Genomic DNA, 21,019 nt, shown 5'->3' on the forward strand with positions numbered 1-21,019 from the left:
CTCAGGGAGGGATTGCAGTCAGGACCAAGTTGTATTCTAATTAGATGTCCCATCCTCTGGCATCATCTTGTAAAGTCACAAACCCCTTCCAGGGAAGGACTTGAAGATTAGGCATTTTTACCTGTTGCCTCTGCACTAGGCTCTGGAGAGACCCATTAGGAACCTCTTTTTCTTTGCTCTAGTCCCCTGGCACTTTTGCACTCAACTACCATTGGCTTTCAGAGCTAGGTATTTGGGGGCTCACCTTTTACATGGGAGTCTTAAAAGTTGTGGCGCTGCATGTGTGAGCTAAACCCTCAGTTCCCAAGGGAGAGGCTTGGAGTTGGGGGCTATCTCCTGTTTGTATGGAACTGTGCTGGGTTTGGGGTTTATAGTGAGAGTGTGTCTCAGCCTTTCCTACTCATTTTGATGTGGGCGATTTTCATTCATCCAGTGTCCAGGAGTCAGCAGCTAGTTTCTGAAATTCTCACCAGCAAATTACTCCATGTGTAGTTGTGCATTTGCTACAGGCTTGGGAGGAGGGAAGTCCAAGAGTTTCCTATGTCACCATCTTGGTCCCTCTCTCCAAATGTCAAGACAGACTTTGATTCTAACAACATGCCCTCGAGTAAAGACACTAATGCTTCCCATAGACACAGCCCATAAAAGGGCATGGTTAATATTAGATGGAACAAAAGTTGAATATAACACTGACTTGAGAATTCCTTTTTAGACACTTTAACAAAAAGTACAGTGGATTAATTAGGTCTTCAGGGAACCTCAGGACTTGTGTATGAATTCTTGGTCCTTTGTATTCGTGTTGCCCTGTTGTCTTTTTAAAGTCATCATCCCGTTGCAGAACTCTGAGATCAAATCCCAAACCCATATTTCTCAAAAGTGCTTCCTTAGCTTAACAATGGCACTTCTGTTACTTCTTGGCCTTTTGACACATTACTAGATTTTTTTTTTTTTTTTGGTAATGGTTCAACATGTTTTTATCTAAAATATTTACATGTCAAAAGGGAATTCTGATTCTTTTAACAGTCCAGTGTGACTGATGAGACATATCAATGATACTAAACATTGAGGTAAATGGATGGTATGGATATTATGCAGGCAGAATATCCATTCATTCCTTCTAAAGTCAGATTCTGTGCGTACTGGATGGGATCTTAATTCTTTTTTTATGTTTTATTACTTTTTTATTTTTTTAAATATGCAATTTATTGTCACATTGGTTTCCATACAACACCCAGTGCTCATCCCAACAGGTGCCCTCCTCAATGCCCATCACCCACTTTGCCCTCCCTCCTACCCTCCCCCCTCCCCCATCAACCCTCAGTTTATTCTCAGTTTTTAAGAATCTCTTATGGTTTGGCTCCCTCCCTCTCTTTTTTTTTTTTCCCTTCCCCTCCCCCATGGTCTTCTGTTAAGTTTCTCAGGATCCACATAAGAGTGAAAACATATGGTATCTGTCTTTCTCTGTATGATTTATTTCACTTAGGTATCTTAATTCTATCTGAATCCATATCCTTTATAGACATGAAATAAATATCAAAATAGTACCTGATAATTTCACATCAAATTAGTTATCTTAAATCATTAAAGTTATAATTTGATTCACTATATCTGTGTTGTCCTAAAAGATCATGATTATGTGACTTTTTATTCTTTCATAGTCACATAGTTAAAAAGTGGCTCATATTAATAGTCATTTACAGTTTCAGGCTCAAATGTGACCCCATTTTTAATCATTGACCCTATTTACATGAGTATTTGGGTGTGTTAGCAATAGGATTCCTTTATTAAACATGTTTATGGACTATTTTCATTTCAGAGAATCTTTCAGAATTCTCTGTCAGGTTAATTTAGTATTTATGATATGTTTTTTTTTTTTTAACTTCAAGTATCTAGTAATTAAGCTTCTTAGACCTCTGCATTACAGATAGTATTGCTTTTGGGGCGCCTGGGTGGCTCAGTCACGTAGACGTCTGACTTTGGCTCAGGTCATGATCTCAGGGTTCGTGTGTTAGAGCCCCACATTAGACTTTGCTGACAGCTCAGAGCCTGGAGCCTGCTTCAGATTCTGTATGTCTCTCTCTTTCCATCCCTCACCCGCTCACGTTCTGTCTCTCAAAATAAATGTTTAAAGAAAAAGATAGTATTGCTTTTTAATCCAGACCCTGGAGATGGTCTGATAGTAGAGAATTAATTTGAATTAATAAATCTCAAGATGTTAAATATTTACACAAACATCTTTTGATTTTTCTGACTTAATTCATTTTGAAAGGTTTTTTTTTTTTTTAATATTTATTTTTGAAAGAAAGAAAGCATAGGCCTGGGAGGGGCAGAGAGAGAGAATCCCAAGCAGTCTCCACACTGTCAGCATGGAGACCAAAGTGGGACTCAATCTCAAGAAATGTGAGATCATGACCTGAGCTTCTGAAATCAAGAGTCAGAGGCTTAACCAACTGAGTCACCCAGGCATCCCTGACCTAATGCATTTTAAATGCAGTCTCTGTTTCCATTTCCTTTCCATCTTCTGTATCCCATTTTTATTTATTGCTCTAGCATTTAACCCATGTGTTCTCACTTAAATATTAGCATCATTACAACTCAAACTTGCTGTTTGACAACTTCTATGGACTTGGTATCACAATTGTCCATAATCGTTACTTTTAAACTTCACTATCCTTGTTATTATTAAGATATATACTCATATGGCATATTTTTAGAATCATGTATTTCTTTGATCAGCATGTTTTTTAATGATCCATCCATCTTAAATATATGCAAATGCAGAAAATAGATTATAAATTATTATATAGTGATAATTTATTTAAAAAATTTTAATGTTTATTTTTGAAAGAAAGAGACAGGGCACAAGTGGGGGTGAGGGCAGAAAGAGAGAGAGAGAGAGAGACAGACACAGAATCTGAAAACAGATCCAGGCTCTGAGCTGTCAGCACAGAGCCCGAGGTGGGGCTTAAACCCATGAGCCATGAGATCATGACCTGAGCCAAAGTCGGACACTTAAACAACTGACCACCCAAGGTCCCATATGCTGATAGTTTATAATAATTTTGATCAGAATAGATTGTTTACTAAAATAAAAGCAACTGTTTATCTCTCAATAGTTTACTATCTGACAAGCACAGACTCTAAGGATAGATCATCAAACGATTTTAGAAATCTAAGCAATGTCCTAAATAATTCAGGAGACAGAAGCTAGCATTTTTACTCAGGATCTTAGATATCCTTACAACAGTTTTTCTATGTTTTAGTTGGTATTGTGTGTTTATAGATGTGTATTTGAAATGATGAAATCAGCTGTGAAAATAAGCAATGTGTATCATTGAGAATCTCTCCTGCTTGTTTTTATTTTCCCCCAAAAGAGTTAAACTTCATTTTACATCAAACTCTTGCAATCCAGGTATCTTAATCATTCATCTTTGGACAAATAAAATTGACTCATAAAATGACAGAACAGTTTGTTTCACAGTGAGCAGATGTGGGCATACATTACATGGTATCCCATCTGTGACCATCGTCTATCTCCGTGTCCCATAAGACATAATTCTCCTAAAGAATTATTCATCATTTAAACATTCTGAATCAGGAATCCAGGTCTGAGCTATCAGATCACTCTCTTGGAACACAATGCCTAGGGCTCCCTTGAAGGCCCTGTGGTGTAACATGGAAAGAGCAGTGAGTGCTTCTTGCTGGATGTACTGGGTTCAATGGGCCACCATGGACCTCTCACAAGTATGCAGAAATAAGTTTATATATAATTAAGGTAAACACTGTCAGATGGAAATTTGAGAAGAACGTCGTAAAATAAAATACAGAGTAAAACTAGAAGTAAGAATAAAAGGTTAACAAGAGGGAAATGTAATGTCACACCAAGAGCAAAGGGGAAAAAAATACACGAGTTTACGAACACCTGCAAAACATTATGTCATGAGTGGGCTAGTCACCTGCTCAGAAAAATGATCTGTGGTGTTCAAAAAGAATAGTGCTGAAGGATGATCAAATGAATAGTATGAAAAGTATTAAAATATTTTAAAAATCCAATACTTGTGTCATTGATTGTTTTAAGTTTATTTATTTTGGGAGAGGAAGGGAGAGCAAGAATCTGGAGCAGGCTCCCTGCCCAGTGCAGAGCCCGATGCGGGGCTTGATTTCCCAAACCTGAGATTATGACCTGAGTGAATATCAAGAGTCAGACGTTTAACCAACCAAGCCACTCAGGTGCCCCTGATACTTGTTTCATTTAAATGAGTCTTCATGGTTACTGGAAAAAAAAAAAAAACTAGTATTTAAAAATGTCACTTTTGCTATTGTACAGACACCTCTATGATGGCCTCACACGATCCCAACCTCCGGGTATCTGCTGAGTATGTAATTCCTTCCCATTGACTAACTTGTTTCTCACCAGCAGAAGAGTGTTGAAAAAAGAATGCAAAGCAGAGTTAGAATTCAACTTATCCCTGGCAGAATAGCTATAAAATGATCTGACCTCTTTAGAAGAGATAAATTCCTATTTGTATAATATGTGTATTACTTCTCTATTGTTGCATTAAAAATTACCTTAAAATTTAGTGTCTTAAAGCATCGCACATTTGTTATGTTTCTGTGGATCAAAATTCCATGCACAACTTAGGTGGATTTCTCACTATATAGCGAATATTCTCTCATGAGGCTATCACTGAGGCTAAAGGCTCATCTGAGGCCCACCTGAGGAAGGATGTGTCTCCAACCACACAAGATTGGAAATGCAATTTAATTTTTCCAGGTTTATTTCACTGTGCATAACCTCACTTATGCACTGTCTGTATTTGGAGACTGTTTTCAGTTTCTTGACGCCTAGTCTTTTCCAACATGCCAGCTTACTTCACCAAAGCCAAAGAAAGCGAGAAGGAGAACAAGAAAGAAACAGTCTACCAGAAAACGTAATCTTTTGTGACCTCATCGTAGAAACGACATCTCTTCAACGTTATCATATTCTACTGACCAGAGGCAAGTTACTCAATGGAAAGGAATTACATAAGGCAGGGAATACAAAGAGTTGGGGTCAAGTGAAGCCATCCTGGAGGCTTCCTGCAATAATACCAAAAGTCCTATTTATAGGTAACCAAGGACTGTTTGTTCAGTATTGTGTTTCTCTATTTCTTGCCTCCTTTGTTTTCCTCCTGACTTTCTTTTGCCCAAGCCTCTGTTCGTTTCTAGTTTACCTTAATTTGGGGGGCACTGGAAGGTAAAATTCAAATCAGTCCATGGTTAGCCCTGGTAGAATGCCTCAGGATAAAGTTGAGTTTTACTTACATAAGAGAAAACTTGTTAAGGGCAAGAATTATGACTTCCATATATCTTTCTGTCCTATTCGGTAATTTATAGTAATGTCTGTAGTTAGCATTATGCAGCTCATCGAATGGCCCGAGATTTGGATATTACAAGTTGGTTTGATTTTTCTTTTTAATCCCTTTTCCCCCACAAATGCATTAGAAATAATTAGAATCAAATGTAATGTTACGTTATGGTGATATGTTTTTATTTTAATTCTTAGAGTGGTAAGAGTAGCAAAGAAGTTGTCATTTTGTATCGGGGAATTTAATTATAGATTCAGTCTCATTTTATCCTCAAATTTAGAGAATATTGGTACTGAACCATGCAAGGACTTACTGATGCCTGATCTGCCTTCCTCTGCAAGATAACTGTGTTGTTGAATTTTTTTGACAATATCATTTCCTCCTAAAGCTACAGAATTATGCCATGGTAACTTTTTAAATACAGTGATTTAAATTCTTAATATGCAAACTAAAACACCTTATTATGCTGTAGAGAGGACTCAGGGTTCTGCAGACTTGTATCACAGCTGGCATAAGACAAGTAAGTATCTCAAGAGTAAAATGAATATAAATTATTTCTTTATCCAACACCAGTCCATGAGCTCCCAAGAAAGCTGTTGTATCAGATGTTTTCAGGGTTACCAAATGTCTCATTGTGCCTCCATTTGTGTCCTCTTTCTGTTCAAGTTCTTTTATGCCTTATCTTTTTTAATCTTAAAATATTAAAGTTCTGTAAAAGAGTTAACCTATTGATTTAAATATACTAATATTATGCATTTGTATCAAAAGATTCCTGGAGAACAGATATAGGTAGATATATAGATAGGTAGGTAGATATAGAGATATGTAGCTCTATAAGATATATATCTATAGATAAATAGTAAGATATATCTTACATCTTCCATATCTATCTATCTATATAAGTATATATAGATAGATGTGGAAGAAAGAGAAGATTGACCTTATGAATCCTAAGTGATTGAAAAAGATGGGGTGAGGGGAGGGAAGGAAGGAAAGGAGCAGAAAATTCTCCCCAAGTCCAAGTGCAGCTTGTGTGCATCTGATTGGCCAAGTTTGAGCATCATTGCCAGATGTTTTCCTAAATGTTTGATACAACAGTGAGCAAGATAAACCTAGTTCCTATTAGCTCAGACCTCACATACTAGTTAATAGAGCATTGGCTACAAATACTATAATTTCTATAAATGCTAATTGATATAAAGAATCTAAAACAGGGTGCTGTGATAGAGCATGAGGGTCTAGGGCAGAGGGCATGTAAAGACATTGGGGAGGAGAATTTTACATGAGCAAACAGCAAAAAAAATATCTGAAGGACGAATAAACTTTGGTGTGTCCACAGGGCACAATTATCAAAATATCAGGAACTAATGTGAGGAAATGAAGTCTTGAACTATAGGCAGTGGGCACATTAAATTGGGCTATTGTAAGGGTTTTGGATTTTATATTACTGCACTGAAAAAACATAGAAGATTTTTAACGAAAAGAGTTGTCTAATCAAATTTACAACTTGAAAGGACAAGGATCTGGAATTTGGGGACAGGAAAGAATGATTTTGGGGATTGCAGGAGGAAACTTTGCAATTAGTCATGATAGGAAGTCTATAGCAAAAGCTGATAATGCCAAACTTGGGTTATTGATAAGGGAATTGTTGAAATTGGGGAATATTTTGAAAGTAGAATGACATAACCTGCTGATTGATTAGATATATATGTGAAAGGGAAAGAAATCTCAGATGGCCCTAATGTTTTTAGCCTCAAGCTAGGGCAACCATATTGATTGAGGCACTGTTTTATCTACTAAGGAGTAAAAATGAGGGAGGATCAGTTTTGGTAAATGCGAATTGAATCTATAATTCTGTTCTACGCAGTTAAGTTGGAGAATCTTATGTGGCAACAATTGTAAACTATCACAGAGAAATTGCATCCTACTGAGGAATTAGAAGTGAAGTCAGCAAGCTAAAGATCAGATATTATTTTTGAGAATCTCATAGTAATGCAAACCTTGGCACATAAAAGATTTTTCTTCATCAAGTTCAACACCGTTCTTTTCATAATGTAAGAATTTATTTTGGTGGGGGGGGGAGGCTCCGAATAAAATATTTGCCCTTCATTTTTATACTTTTCACATAAAAATGTGTAACTTTTAAACCTGGGATCATAATAGGGTACAATGCTCACATTTGGAACAGCACGCAGGAACTAACAACTGGGGACAGTTCTTTGATGTCCTCTATGTCATACTCATTCTGGGTTATGTATTCACTGAGTAAAAAGATTGGCACAGGTACACCCTGTGCTATTGAAAATCTGTGTGTGTTTCTCATCTATTTCTCTCTTTCCGTATCTCTCCTCTCTTTTTCAAACACATAATTGGATTCATGAGAGTTGAAGGCATTCATGACACATTTGTATTCACTGCATTTAAAAAATAGATACCAGCAGCCCCTTTCTCATTGGATCCTCCTATGTCCTGGCCACTCAGCTTGATCTTTATTTTACTGAGGGATAACAAGAAATCTAAGAAAGAGATCCTATCAAACATCTTTATGGAGATTAATGATATAAAAGTAGCTACCAATAACAAAAACAAAACAAAAAAACCACAAACTAGAACATTCACAAATATATTTCTGAACAACAGATGGATTGAATGAGAAATTTAAAACAAATCTTGAAAAAAATGAAAATGGAAACACAGCATACCAAAACTTAGAGAACACAGGAAAAAGCAGGCCTAAGAGAGATGTTTATAGTACTAGATGCTTGCATTAAGAAAAAGATCTTAAATAACCTAACTTTACAGCTAAAGGATCTAAAACCTAAAAAAGTAATCCCTAAGTTAGTAGAAGAAAATAACAAAGAGCAGAAATAAACGGAGGCTAAAAGTTAATCAAATAGATAAATACAATTAACACCTAGTTTTGCAAAGATAGACAAAATGGATAAACATTTAACTAAATGAGCTAAAAAAGTAAGACTGAGAGTAGCCCCAAATAATAAAACCAGAAATGAAAGAAGAGACACTATAAGTCAGAACAAGAAACACTAAAATCAGAAGAAACTACTCTGAACAATTATATACCAACAAACTAGTGTAGAAGAAATGGATACATTCCTAGAAACGCAATCTACAAAGACTTAACCATGCAGAAATAGAAAACCTGAATAATTACTTAGTAAGGATGTTGAATCATTAATTAAAAATCTTCCAACAGAGAAGACCCAGGACCAGTTGGCTTCACTGGTGAATTCTAACAAACATTTAAAAAGAAATATAGTCCTTCTCAAACTCTCCCGAAAAAACAGAAGAGGAAGGAATACTCCTAGTCATTTGACAAGGCCACTGTTATTTTAATACTAAAACCAACCAAAGACCCTACAAGAAAATTACCAATATACCTGTTGAAAGTGAAAAAATCTTCAAGATACTAGTAAATGAAACTTCATACTACATTAAAAGAATCATGTACAAGGATCAAGTAAGGTTCGATATATGCAAATCTATCAGTGGGATGCATCTCATGAACAAAATGAAGGATAAAAATCATATGATCATCTCAATAGATGCCGAAAAAGCATTTGACAAAATTCATTCTTTCCTGATAAAAACTCTCAACTGAGTATAGAAGGAGGGCACTTCAACATAATAAAGGCCACATGTGACCAGTCCATAGCTAACATCATGGTCAACAGTGAAAAACTGAAAGCTTTTCCTTTAAGATCAGCTGTTTTATTCAACATCGTTCTGAAGTCCTAGGCAGAACAACTAGGCAAGAAAAAAGAACAAAAAATTAAAAGAAAAACCCTCTAAATCAGAAAACTGTTTATATTTGCAGATAAAATTACATATAGAAAACCCTAAAGACTCCACTGGAAAATTGTTCTCCCCTGGAGAACTAATAAACAAGTTCAGTAAAGTTCCAGATTATAAAATCAATATACAAAAGTCAGTCATGTTTCTGTACACTAATAACAAATCATCAGAATGAGAAATTAAGAAAGCAGTCCTCTTTATAATAGCATCCAAAAAAATTTACTTTGTTTAAATTTAGTCAAGGAAGTGAAAGGTCTGTACACCGAACACAAAATCATTGAAGTTAGAGATGCAACTAAATAAAAAGATATTCCATATTCACGGATTAGAGGAATTAATATTGTTTAAATATCCATTCTGCCCAATGTCATCTACAGATTGAATGCAATCCCTGTGAAAATTTCCATGGCAATTTTTTTTTTAATTTTTTTTTAACGTTTATTTTTGAGACAGAGACAGAGCATGAACAGGGGAGGGGCAGAGAGAGAGGGAGACACAGAATCTGAAACAGGCTCCAGGCTCTGAGCTGTCAGCACAGAGCCCTACGCGGGGCTCGAACTCACAGACTGTGAGATCATGACCTGAGACAAAGTCGGACGCTTAACCGACTGAGCCACCCAGGCGCCCCATCCATGGCAATTTTAAACAGAAACAGAAAGCAATCTCAAAATTTGCATGGAATCACAGAAGACCCCAACCAACAAAAACTATATTGGGAGGGAAAAACAAAGCTGGAGATAATTGTACTTTCTGATTTCCAGCTATGTTACAAAGCTCTTGGGATCAAATAATATGATACTGGCCTTAAAAAAAGGAGACCTACATCAATGGAATAAAACAGAGAACCCAGAAATTAATCCATGCATCAATGGTCAACTAATTCTTTAATTATTTGTTATTAAATTTTTTTTCTTTAAGTTCATTTCTGAGAGAGAGAGAACGCAAGCGACAGGGAGCACACAAGCCGGGGAGGGGTAGAGAGAAGGACAGACAGAATCCCCAGCAGGGTCCATGCCATCAGCACAGAGTCCCATGTGGGGCTCAAACTCACAAACTGTGACATCATGAGGTTGTATATCGTGGTATATGTCCATAGGAAATAAAACCTTTATCTCGAAGAATTTTTCTACTCATGTTCATTATAGCATTATTCACAACAGCCTTGTTCGGAAAACAAACTAAGTGTCTATCGAGGGATGGATGGATAAAGAAAGTGTAGCATATATACCCAATGGAATATTATTCAGCCTTAAAATCTTGCCATCTGCAACGACATACCTGAACCTGGACATTAAGCCAGCTAGGGAAAGATAAATGTTACATGGTTAGCACTTCTATTAAAGGGTACAATTTGTTATAAGATAAGATCTGAGGATCTAATTACAACTTGGTGACTACAATTGATAAAAACTGCGTTGATCTGGGTATTCCTGTCGCAGTATGCACATCAAATCACGACATGATACACTCTAAATATTTTACAGTTTGTCAATTATACCTCGATAAGGCTGAAAAGTTATAGAATAAAAAAATGTTGAATTAAATAACCTATAAGAGCTGGTACAATAAAAGTCCTAGATTAATTTTAAAGAGAGCAAATGCTATAAAAAATCTCAAGAGTAAAAAATATGCTAGAGTCAGTCTTAGGAAGGATAACTTGGGTAAAAAAAAATCTTCATGAAGCAAAATTTCTTCAGCTAAATAAAATCTAGAGCAGAGAATAAACTGGAAATCTGCCAGGACTTTTATTCAGCTGGAGTCAGGGTGCATGAAGCAGCATATTGTAGGGAACATTCTGACTTGCTTAACAATGAGACCAGACAGTCCAAGGAGGTTGTATGGAGGAGAACCAGAGAAAGGAAGAAGGCAGCGAGATCCTAGGGAAAACATAGGCCCTGCAGAATCTTGCAGTAATTAGTTAAAATATTAGTAATTAGTTAAAAATATCACAAAAGGTGCCGCTGAAGTTGACACATTTAATCACAGAATAGTTATAGGCATAACAAAGGGTAAGGCTAGGCAGCATGTTTGAATGAACTAGAAAAGTCACGAGGAAGGAAGGCTATTTTTCACTGTATTTTTGCTGCTGTACCTGCATATCACTCATTGAGCGGTGAAGGAAGTGTTTAAAAAAGGTTTTTGAAAGTATAAAATTGGGAAAAGATTGTCCTTTTGGCATCATCTTTACACGATGATAAACCTTTTCTAGTCTTATATAAAATTCTACCTGCAAATTTGAGATGAACTCAGAATGTCTTGAAAAGGCAAAGGTCTTGAGCAAAACTACGGAAAGGATATAGTTTTGTAACCTATATCCAGCGGATGACGAGGCTGTCATTTCTACAGAAGCACGTGTCAGAAGAGATTAGCTTCACATAACCAGAGAAGAAAGGCAGAGCTGTGGCATTAGAAACACTCCAAGTTTCCCAGAGTTTCTGATCTTTAATTCTAATTCTTCAATTCCATTGGAATTGTGGATAATTCCCTCTATATCTCTCTGTCTCACTTTCTTTTTCTTGAAAAGCAATTTTTAAACTGTATGACTACCAATCTTTGTAAACCCATAGTTTACATCATCCAAGAAAAATAAGGTTTTCTTTTCTTCCTAAATTTTAAGGTTTTCATCTAAATTCAGGTAACATAAAATGAGAGGTGAGTGTTGGATACAACCCATGTTATCTGGTGATCTGTTCCTCAAGCTTGAATGTTTGTAAACCTTAGGGATATACAGAGATGGGCTGGGCGGTCCCGTGAGCCATAGAATAAAGATGGTGCCTATGAAGTATCAATTCACATAAGTATTGTGGAGAAAATATATTAATATTGGAACAAGCAAGGATTTCATTTTAAATAGAGTCTGAATCCGATAAAACACAACAAAACAAAAACATTAAAAGGCATTCCTCATTTCAAATATCTTGGGATCTACCAGATTTCCAAGGACGTCAGTTCCATGTCCTTCATTGTTAGGGAACATTAGTCTGAAATTATGAGAAATAGTAATATAACACATTATTTTAGGAAAGCAGATATATTGCCCAAAACCCATGTATCAAAATATATAAGAAAAAAAATAAAGGGATTACAATCTTAGAAGATAGACAATGCTGGCTTAATTACTTTAAATTGATGATTTAGTTAAAGCAAAGGGCTTCAAGATTTAGAAATAATCTGTAGTAGGAACAGATAAAAAAATTTAAATTAGAAATTGAGCTATTGAAATGCAGCACTTTGTGATTAAAGATAACCAAACACTAATATATCCTTATTTTCCTTAGACTGTTTGTAGTTAGTAACCACCAAATGCAAATGACCTTAGGAGCTCACTTGGTCTCTGAAACCCACCTACTCGTTTTAAAGTATTCTTAATATTGGTGTAAGAAAAACACAATTACACAAATTGCACAAATCCATATCTATAGTGAAACTATTTTAACTGAAAGGCGAGGCTTCATTCCTAGGACCAGTTTCTGGGGGGAGGAAAACGTGATATTCCTTAAAATGAATTTAAATTTCATTTTTGCTGGCAGTAAAATATAATTACTTGCACTGTTATACATATTTATGGCTGCACATAAAGAATAAACTATGAAACTTAATATCAAATAGAAGTGTATTTTTCAGCTGCAGACATTTGTGTGGACAGGTTTCCATGTAGTCATAGCAAACTCATTGCCATTCTTGAAGAAAACAATAAAATCAGAAATAAATATATATTTAAAATTTTCATTTTAAAGAGTTAGTAACCCTAAATTTACTTAGGAGTTAAGGATTTTAGTAGTAATTGTTTTCACCGTTTATTTTTCCAAATCAGTGTGTCGAAACTCTCAGTAATTTTTATTTTGGGGGGTTAAACTGTACTTTGTTTTAGATAATGATCCAGGATTTTCTTCTCTTTTGCAGTTCAACTCGTTTTCAAGTTTGTATAGCATGAGATAAATAGCACCACGTAAAAAAGAAAGACAATAGATATTCAATAGATAAATACGAAACAAGAAAAGTTCCCTAAAGTGGAAAACAGGAAAACTTTTAATACTGTGAAGTTTTGAAAGAGCTAATATAGCTTCTCAATATGTTTCGTTTTTTTCTGAGGAAGAGGTAATGTGGGTAGTATAAAAATTCTCCTCAGTCTATCATTATCATTAATAGAGTCTGCTTAACAAATTCATTTGCGTGAGTTAAAGACAATTTTGTTTCATCCTAGAAGTATTTAAGAAATCTTTATCAGTCATAGCAACAGTCAAGACTTCCCTTACATATGGAAATTTTTATGGTACTGGTGTTTCTCATAAGATAGGATATTTTTGACATAATTCCTCAATTGAGCATAAATGATTATCATTTATAGGGATAAATCTATTGCTAAGTGATAAAGTAACATATATAAGATTGAATAAGCCTGAGTTTCGAAAACATACTTCTATCAGATACTTGTCTTCTTGTGGTTAACTAGTGGGGAGCATGGTGACTGAAAGAGTGCCTGCCATAGGCTAACCATCATTGTCTAATGGGAGAGAGGATTTTTATTCTTCCTGTTTTGGGAAACCAATCCTAAACCAATCCTAAACCAATGACAGAACATGTACCATGGTTAGCTGGGTGAACAGGGATTCACTGAACTGTGATTCATCTACATATTGCACAAGCTACCAGATGGCTGATTTTGTAGTGATAGTAACTCTTGGACCGAAAGCTTCCTGGGATTCTTGGGTATACAGGTTATCATATGTGGAATTTAAGGAACAAAAGACAATCAAAGGGAAAGAGAGAGAAAGCCAAGAAACAGACTCTTAACTATGGAGAGCAAACCAATGGTTACAAGAAGGGAGGTGGGTAGGGTGGGTCAGTGTAATTGGTGATGGGATTAAGGACTGCATTTGTTGTGATGAGCACAGGGTATTGTATAGAGGGGTTAAATCACTAAGTTGTACTCCTGAACCTAATATTACACTGTGTTAACTAACTAGAATTTAAATAAAAACTGATAAAAAAAATGATAGAGACATTCTCTATATACAAGGCATATGATGCTTAAAGCAAGTAATGTACTAAGTAGTTTTTTTTTTGTATCTATTTAATGGTTGTAATACATTTGCACTTATAAATTCACTGATGAATTGTTTCTGCTATCACTTTGCAGAGCTTTAAACCCTAAAACATAAATACAAATTTAATGAATCACTTTATGCCAATAAATATGAACATTTGGATAAAGTGAGAAACTTCATAGAAAAATATTACTTATGAAAACTGACTTAGAAACAAACAAAAAACTTAAGAAGTTCAAAAATCATGACAGAAATTGAACCAGTAATCAAAAATACATGCCATTAAAAATTTTTAAAGATGATCGCTTTCCTGGTGAATCGATAAACATTTAGGAAACAAGTCACTTCAGCGTTATTTAAAACTCTTCTTGGGGTGCCTGGGTGGCGCAGTCGGTTAAGCGTCCGACTTCAGCCAGGTCACGATCTCGCGGTCCGTGAGTTTGAGCCCCGCGTCAGGCTCTGGGCTGATGGCTCAGAGCCTGGAGCCTGTTTCGGATTTTGTGTCTCCCTCTCTCTCTGCCTCTCCCCCGTTCATGCTCTGTCTCTCTCTGTCCCAAAAATGAATAAACGTTGAAAAAAATTTTTTTAAAACTCTTCTAGAGGAAAGAAAATAATAAAATATTCACCAACTCATTTTATGACCTCACCACCATCTTTTGTTAAGTTTTTATTTTAATTCCAGTTTAATCGACAGGCAGCGTTATATTAGTTTCAGATGTACAGTACAGTGATTCAACACTTCCATACATCACCCGGTGTTTACCACAACAAGTACCCTTCTGAATCCCCACCATCTATTTCACCCATCCCCCACCCGCTTGTGGTAGCCATCTGTTTGCTCTCTCTAGTTCAGTGTCTCCTTGTCGGTTTGTCTCTCTCTTTTTTACCCTTTGCTCATTTGTTTTGTTTCTTCTTTTTAAATGTTTATTTTTGAGAAAGTGCAAGCAGGGGAGGGGCAGAGAGAGAGGGTTAGAGGATCCAAAGTGGGCTCTGGGCTGACAGCAGCGAGCCCGATGTAGGGCTCGAACTCACAAACCGCGAGGTCATGACCTGAACTGAAGTCAGTCGCTCAACTGACTGAGCTACCCAGGTGCCCATTTTGCTTTTTAAAGTTCACTTGGGTGAAATCGTACAGTATTTGCCTTTGTCTGACTGACTTATTTTGCTTACCATTATATTGATTAGCTCATTGCAAATAGATTTCATTTTTTCTGGCTGAATAATATTCGTGTGTGTGTGTGTGTGTACACAAATGTAATTACGTAAATACAACATTTTCTTCATTCATCTATAGATGGACACTTGGGCTGCTTCCATAATTTGCCTATTGCAAATAATTCTATAAATGGGTGTATTTATCACTTTGGATTAGTATTTTGGGGGTAAATACCCAGTAGTGTGATGACTGGGTTGTAGGGTAGTTCTGTTTTTAACTTTCTGAGGAACCTCCATGCTGTTTTCCACAGTGGCTGCATTAGTACTATCTTAATACAAAAAACTAAGGACACTGCAAGAGAGGAAAATTCCAGGCTAACCTCCCTCACGAAAATTGGCAGAAATACTTGGCCCTCAGTTCTCAGTAAGGGTACTGAAGACTGAAACACTATCAACTATTGCTTAATTGGCATACACATTCCAAGTACAAATGAAATATTTCCTCAGAAGTATAGCTCATGGCCAGAAGCCTACGTGTGATTTTTCAGGATGGCTACAGGCAAGTACCTGGATTTACCTGGCAGGCATCACAGGAAATGCCATTCTCCTCACAACCAGGCCCCGTGCATGGTTAGTACATTGCAGCCTGGGAGGTAAGCCCTGGCAGGCCGTTGTCCTGAAGCATGTCTGCCTTCCCAGTTCAGGAGCCTTCATTCCGAAGTGTCTCTATCTGGGGCCTTCTGTGGGAGTCTTCTTCAGGTCGTCTTACTGGGGCAGAAGAGAATAGCTTTGAGGAGGACACTTTTTCCCCACTCTCAGGGCTCAGCGTTTTCCCACCCCTAACTCCCTTTCCATCTCCCCTATAACCCCTTAGAGCTCTAAAACTACAGGAGTCTTTCATTTGAGCTCCCTTGACAGAGGAACAATTTCCATGTCTGTGCTGGTCAAATTTATCCTGAGAATACAGAATTGACTTAACACTCAAAAATCAATCGATGTAACTCACCGTATTAACACTGTAAGAAAGAAAGAAAGAAAAAAAAACATATCTCAATAGATACAGCAAGAATGTTTGACAAACTGTCACAATTATTCCTAAAGAGGGAACAATAAACTTAGCAAACTAGGAATAGAAGGAACATTTCTCACCTGGCAAAGGGCATCTATGCTAACATCATACTCAATTGATGAAAGACTCAATGTCTTTTCCCTAAGCAAGTGGAACAAGACGAAGACATCAACTCTCATCATTTCTACTCTGTATTGTACTGGAAGTATTAGCCAGGGAAGTAAACTAACAGTAAGAGATAAAAGGCATCCAGGCTGAAATAAAGTCAGTCTCTCCTTATTCACAGATGATGATTGTCAATATGGAAAAACCTTCAGAAAATGTAAGAAGCTACTCGAACAAATAATGAAGAATAATTACAGAACACACATGATGAATATAGGAAAGTCAATTCTGTTTCCACACAGTAGCAAAGAAAGATCAGTAACTGACATTGATTGTAAGAAAACATCAACTGATAGGAAATGCAGATAGGTTTCTGAGAAATGACTTGCAAATCATTTGCATGGAAACTATGACACATTGCTGAGAGAAGCTGAAGATCTATGTAAATGGAGAGACATATGGTGTTGATTTATCACAAAATCAGTTTCATTAAGATGCCAATTCTCCCCAAATTTATCTATAGCTTTCCTGCAATCCTAATCAAAATTTCTTCAGACTTTTTTGCAAAATTTGATGACATGATTAGAAATATTGTACATTATGAAGGACACGTAAAAGTTAAAACAATTTTAGAAAATACTAATATTTTTGGAAATTTAAATTACCTAACTTCAAGACTGGTTAAAAAAGGGAGGATACATCAGTTAAGCATCTGACTCTTTTTTTTCTTAATTTTTTTCAATGTTTATTTTTGAGAGACAGAGCACGAGCGGGTGAAGGGCAGAGACAGAGACACAGAATTTGAAGCAGGCTTCAGTCTCTGAGCTGTCAGCATAGAGCCTGATGCGAGGCTCAAATGCACGAACCATGAGATCATGACCTGAGCTGAAGTTCGATGCTTAACAGACTGAGTCACCCAGGCGCCCCAAGCATCGGACTCTTGATTTCAGGTCAGGTCATGACCTCACAATTAGTGGGTTCAAGCCCCTCATCAGGCTCTGCACTGACAGAGCCCCTCTCTTCCTCTTTCTCTGCCCCCCATCTCTCTCTCTCTCAAAATAAATAAACTTAAAAAAAAGACTTGTTATAATGCAGTAATCAAGGAAATGTGGTATTTTCATAAATATGGACAAATAACTTCTATAAAAGAGATGAAGTATCCCAGAATTAGACTCTCATCTATAAGGGTAAGTGATTTTGACAGGGATGGAGAGGAATTTGGTGTAAATAGATACTTTTTCAACAAACTGTGCTAAAATATTTGAATATCCATATGCAAAGAAATGAACCATATAAAATTTATCTCACCATATGAAAATTTATTAGAATGTATTATAGACCTAAATGTTAACCCTAAAGCTAAATAACTCTTCTAGAAGTAAATATAGAGAAATGTTTTTTTGGCCATAGATCGTACAAAGATTTAATAGATATTACATTAAAGGCACATTCCATGAAAAATAAAAATTATTTAATTTTATCAAAATTAAGACTATTTGCTCTCTGAAACACATAAGAGAATAAAAAGGTAATTCACATACTGGGAAAATATTTTATATATATATATATATATATATGCATATGTATATATGTATATATATATGCATATGTATATGTATGCATATGTATATATCCAGAATATTAAGATAACTCTTAATGCATATGTATATATCCATATATACATGGATATTAGTTATATATATGTGAATTATATAGTTATATATGCATAAGAGTTATTAAGATAACTCTTAATGCATATATCCATATATATATCCATATATATGTATATATATGCATATGTATATATCCAGAATATTAAGATAACTCTTAAAAGCCAATTTAAAGAAACACTTTACCAAAGAAGATAAATAGGTGGAAAATAAGCACATAAAATGATGCTCAATACCATTAGTCATTTGAGGAGTGCAAAGTAAAACCACACTCTGAGTATTACAAACCTACTGCCATGTGTAAATAAAAGGTATGACATAACAAGTTTTGGCAACCATTTGTAGCAACTAGGCTCTTAGCTTGCTGCTAATGGGAATATAAACTATTGCAACCACTCTGGAAAAGATGTTTGCGTTTTTTTAATGAATTAAACATACAGGTATCATTTGTTCTAGACACTCAATTCTTAGATATTTAACCAAGAGAAATAGAAACGTTATGTTGTACAAAGAATTATACATAGAAGCTTTCTGTGTCATCGCCAAATACCATAAACAAACCAAACCTTCATCAGGAGGTAAATGGGTAAACGAATTGTGGTATATCTGTATAACGGAACACTACTCAACAGTCAAAAGCAATGAATCTTGATATGCATGACATGGATAGATCCTAAAATAAATATACTAAGTAAAGGAAACCAGAAAAAAAGTGGAACGTATATTGAGATTACACTACTATAGCATTATAGAAATGCCAACCAATCTACAGTGACAGAAAGCAGATCAGAGGTTTCCTGCTGATAGGACGTGTGTGTGTGTGTGTGTGTACATATATATATATGTATACATATATATGTGTGTATATATATATATATATACACATATATATGTGTACATATATATACACATATATATACACACACATGTATATATATATATACATGTATATATATATATATTATGCATAATGTGTAAGTATGTCAAATCTCATTGAATTGTATACTATAAATAGGTTCAGTTGTTGCGTCAGTAACACAATTGATGATAAAATTTATCAAAGATAGAATGACCAAAACAAATTTTCTTCATAATTGAAGATTTAAAATTCAGGTTTAAAAATGCTGCATGCAGTGTAACTTTTGTGATGCCTTGAAATAAGCAAAAGTCAACAATATAGGGCTCATATATACTTATAAACTTGATTAATTTATATATATATATATATATATATATATATAATTTATAAACAAGGGTGTGATAAAAAGAAATCTGGATTGGTTGTTCCTGGCAAGAGCACAGTGAACCAGAGAGATGATTCCTGTACTATATACAGGAATATGACTATTCGTAATATTTAATTATAGCATTGAACATTAGGTTATGTATAAAAGTGTAAATAATGGCCACCAAAAAAGTGTCATGGTCCAAGAATTGTAATTAATTCAGTTCTGTACACCTGAGGTATCATCAACATACATTTAAAGTTGTCATGTCAACTTGCAACAGAAAATCAGGATGTCACAAAAGAATCATAGTATGCTTCCACTTATACAGGTTCAATAATAGGCAGTACTAAGCTATATTATTTAGGAGGACATACAACAGTAAAAATACACGGATAAAACAAGTATGCAGTTCTTGTAACGTTAGGATAATATTTGCTCTATGAGGTGGGGAATGTGTGGAGGGATAAATGGGAAATGTTGGTGGTATATTTTATTTCTTAGCCTGTGGCCTTTGGGTGATCACTTTGTAATTATTTAAGCTGTACATATGTGATTATATATATTATATATATATACGTAACGTGTGTATGTATGTGTATAATGTGTGTGTGTATATATATACACACACACATATACATACATACACATACACACACATATATATCACAACACAATTTAAAATGAAAAATGCTATTTGTATTTTTTTCCTTAGATGTCTGATAAAATGTCTAAAGTGAGTTCAAAATTTCTGTATGTTTATAAACCTTTGTTTGCTTGACCTGTTAATAGGAACTTCCATAGAAATATGCCCACCATAATGAAGGACTGGTCAGTTTTCCCCTGTAGTTCTTTCCATTCTTGCTTTTTATAGTCCAAGGTTATAGAACTAGATGCATAACTTTATGCATCTAATGACCTTCCTCGTGAATCAGATCTTTTGTCACTAGATATACAGTTTATCCCTAATAAAGTCAATTTTTTTTTATGGTATATTGGCTCACCAGCTGCCTTTAGGTTAGTATTTGCCTACTAGGTATTTTAACATCCTTTTCCTTTTCCTTTCAAACTTTCTGTGAAGAGAAGGTTTGAGGTGCCTGTATTAGTGTGTACAAGCTGCCCTAACAAAATACCACTTAAACAATGGAAATTTATTTTCTTCCCATTCTGGAAGCTAGAAGTCCAAGATCAAGGTGCCAGCATGGTTGATGTCTGGAAACCTGACCTCTAGATGGCACCTTCTTGCAACCCTCATTGGTCTTTTCTCTGTGCCTCTTTCCACAGAGAGAGAGATCTCTGGTGTCTCTACCTCTTCTCACAAGGACCCCGGACCTGTCAGATCAGGTCACCACCCTCATCACCTTACTTAATTTTAATTAACTCCTTAAATCCTTTATCTTCAAATATAGTCACATTGAGGGGGGCAAGGTTTCATATAAAGCCCTAAAATAAGCATTTTAGAGAGACTTAATGATTCCTTCTTATAAATCCCATTAGGAGTGATTTTATTTTGCATAAAATCATATGATCTCAATTTAAAAAAAAAATTTTTTTTTCAACGTTTTATTTATTTTTGGGACAGAGA

This window comes from Prionailurus viverrinus, chromosome B1, assembly GCF_022837055.1.
Source record: "Prionailurus viverrinus isolate Anna chromosome B1, UM_Priviv_1.0, whole genome shotgun sequence".
NCBI classification, from domain to species: domain Eukaryota; kingdom Metazoa; phylum Chordata; class Mammalia; order Carnivora; family Felidae; genus Prionailurus; species Prionailurus viverrinus.